The sequence below is a fragment of the Genypterus blacodes genome, unplaced genomic scaffold, assembly GCF_046128005.1.
Source record: "Genypterus blacodes isolate CSIRO-AG114 ecotype Tasmania unplaced genomic scaffold, CSIRO-AGI_Gbla_v1 ptg000019l_1, whole genome shotgun sequence".
In the NCBI taxonomy this organism is placed as follows: domain Eukaryota; kingdom Metazoa; phylum Chordata; class Actinopteri; order Ophidiiformes; family Ophidiidae; genus Genypterus; species Genypterus blacodes.
In genome coordinates this window covers 1,252,030-1,255,000 of record NW_027466832.1, presented here as the reverse complement: position 1 = coordinate 1,255,000, position 2,971 = coordinate 1,252,030, and the positions used below count along the sequence as shown (strand labels likewise).

The 2,971-nt window shown below is 45.4% G+C and overlaps 5 non-coding genes across 5 annotated transcripts; all 5 read right to left on the bottom strand.

The window, feature by feature from the left end:
- Positions 1–426: 426 nt before the first annotated feature.
- Positions 427–545, bottom strand: LOC142991509 (5S ribosomal RNA). Its single transcript, XR_012960910.1, has one exon. It is a non-coding gene; the product is annotated as a 5S ribosomal RNA (ribosomal RNA).
- A 448-nt stretch (positions 546–993) lies between these two features.
- Positions 994–1,112, bottom strand: LOC142991525 (5S ribosomal RNA). The gene has a single exon (XR_012960926.1). It is a non-coding gene; the product is annotated as a 5S ribosomal RNA (ribosomal RNA).
- A 245-nt stretch (positions 1,113–1,357) lies between these two features.
- LOC142991592 (5S ribosomal RNA) lies at positions 1,358–1,476 on the bottom strand. Its single transcript, XR_012960961.1, has one exon. It is a non-coding gene; the product is annotated as a 5S ribosomal RNA (ribosomal RNA).
- Positions 1,477–2,084: 608 nt separating this feature from the next.
- Positions 2,085–2,203, bottom strand: LOC142991603 (5S ribosomal RNA). Its single transcript, XR_012960971.1, has one exon. It is a non-coding gene; the product is annotated as a 5S ribosomal RNA (ribosomal RNA).
- Positions 2,204–2,651: 448 nt separating this feature from the next.
- On the bottom strand, positions 2,652–2,770 carry LOC142991572 (5S ribosomal RNA). The gene has a single exon (XR_012960941.1). It is a non-coding gene; the product is annotated as a 5S ribosomal RNA (ribosomal RNA).
- Positions 2,771–2,971: the final 201 nt, after the last annotated feature.

The following is a 2,971-nucleotide window of genomic DNA, read 5'->3' as shown; positions in this document are numbered from 1 at the left end:
GTACTAACCTGGCCCGACGCTGCTTAGCTTCCGAGATCAGACGCTGTGTACGCATGAACACACTCAAGTTCATGTATATCACAAGTTACATGATGCCTTCATCAGAAACACACATTTCTGGATAATGAAGTATAACCCAATGAAACTGATAATCATCACATAGAACATACAGAGGGACCACTAACATCTCTGACGCTCACTTTCATCATCATCATCGTCACACAGAGGCTCGTGTACTTCACTTCTCATGTGCATTCAATCTCCTCATATTATGACCATGTGCAATACTCATTTTCTGAATGTATGCTTTCATATAAGATAAGATAAGAAACAACTTTATTCTCCCGAGGGACATTGGGTGTTGACAGAGGGAGTGAAACATGAGGGAGGAGGACCAGGTGAGGCCTGCTGCTCAGAGGGCCAAAATGCTTACGGCACCGGGTATTCCCAGGCAGTCTCCCATCCAAGTACTAACCTGGCCTGACACTGCTTAGCTTCCAAGATCAGACGAGATCGGGCGTGTTCAGAGTGGTATGGCCGTAAACGAGGAGAGCAGCCACACAGAGGCTCTTTATAGGTGAGACAGACCCAGTTCAAGTCACCGTGTACACATGACTACACTCAAGTTCATGTATATCACAATTTACATGATGCCTTCATCAGAAACACACATTTCTGGATAATGAAGTCTTACCTAATGAAACTGATAATCATCACATAGAACATACAGAGGGACCACTAACATCTCTGACGCTCACTTTCATCCTCATCATCATCATCATTGTCACACAGTGGCTCGTGTACTTCACTTCTCATGTGCATTCAATCTTCTCATATTATGACCATGTGCAATACTCATTTTCTGAATGTATGCTTTCATATAAGATAAGATAAGATACAACTTTATTCTCCCGAGGGAAATTGCGTGTTTACAGAGGGAGTGAAACATGAGGGAGGAGGACCAGGTGAGGCCTGCTGCTCAGAGGGCCAAAATGCTAACAGCACCGGGTATTCCCAGGCGGTCTCCCATCCAAGTACAAACCTGGCCCAACGCTGCTTAGCTTCTGAGATCAGACGAGATCGGGCGTGTTCAGAGTGGTATGGCTGTAAAATAGGAGAGCAGCCACACAGAGGCTCTTTATAGGTGAGACAGACCCAGTTCAAGTCACCGTGTACACATGACTACACTCAAGTTCATGTATATCACAATTTACATGATGCCTTCATAAGAAGAACACTAACATTTCAGATAAGATAAGATACAACTTTATTCTCCAGAAGGAAATTGCGTGTTGACAGAAGGAGTGAAACATGAGGGAGGAGGACCAGGTGAGGCCTGCTGCTCAGAGGGCCAAAATGCTTGCGGCACCGGGTATTCCCAGGCGGTCTCCCATCCAAGTACTAACCTGGCCCGACGCTGCTTAGCTTCCGAGATCAGACGAGATCGGGCGTGTTCAGAGTGGTATGGCCATAAACGAGGAGAGCAGCCACACAGAGGCTCTTTATAGGTGAGACGGACCAGGTTCAAGTCACCGTGTACACATGACTACACTCAAGTTCATGTATAGAGGAGGGTCGCCGGTTCGAGCCCCTGCCGAGGTGCCCCTGAGCAAGGCACCGAACCCTCAATTGCTCCCCCCTCTGCGAAGGGTGGTAATGTAATGTAATGTAAGTCGCTTTGGATAAAAGCGTCTGCCAAATGATCGTAATGTAATGTAATGTAATGTATATCACAATTTACATGATGCCTTCATCAGAAACACACATTTCTGGATAATGAAGTCTTACCTAATGAAACTGATAATCATCACATAGAACATACAGAGGGACCACTTACATCTCTGACGCTCACTTTCATCATCATCATCATCATTGTCACACAGTGGCTCGTGTACTTCACTTCTCATGTGCATTCAATCTTCTCATATTATGACCATGTGCAATACTCATTTTCTGAATGTATGCTTTCATATAAGATAAGATAAGATACAACTTTATTCTCCCAAGGGAAATTGCGTGTTGACAGAGGGGGTGAAACATGAGGGAGGAGGACCAGGTGAGGCCTGCTGCTCAGAGGGCCAAAATGCTTACTGCACCGGGTATTCCCAGGCGGTCTCCCATCCAAGTACTAACCTGGCCCGACGCTGCTTAGCTTCCGAGATCAGACGAGATCGGGCGTGTTCAGAGTGGTATGGCCATAAACGAGGAGAGCAGCCACACAGAGGCTCTTTATAGGTGAGACAGACCCAGTTCAAGTCACCGTGTACACATGACTACACTCAAGTTCATGTATATCACAATTTACATGATGCCTTCATCAGAAACACACATTTCTGGACAATGAAGTCTTACCTAATGAAACTGATAATCATCACATAGAACATACAGAGGGACCACTAACATCTCTGACGCTCACTTTCATCCTCATCATCATCATCATTGTCACACAGTGGCTCGTGTACTTCACTTCTCATGTGCATTCAATCTTCTCATATTATGCCCATGTGCAATACTCATTTTCTGAATGTATGCTTTCATATAAGATAAGATAAGATACAACTTTATTCTCCTGAGGGAAATTGGGTGTTGACAGAGGAAGTGAAACATGAGGGAGGAGGACCAGGTGAGGCCTGCTGCTCAGAGGGACAAAATGTTTACGGCACCGGGTATTCCCAGGCGGTCTCCCATCCAAGTACTAACCTGGCCCGACGCTGCTTAGCTTCCGAGATCAGACGAGATCAGGCGTGTTCAGAGTGGTATGGCCGTAAACGAGGAGAGCAGCCACACAAAGGCTCTTTATAGGTGAGACGGACCAGGTTCAAGTCACCGTGTACACATGACTACACTCAAGTTCATGTAGATCACAATTTACATGATGCCTTCATCAGAAGAACACTAACATTTCAGATAAATTAAGATACAACTTTATTCTCCCGAGGGAAATTGCATGTTCACAGAGGGAGTGAAACAT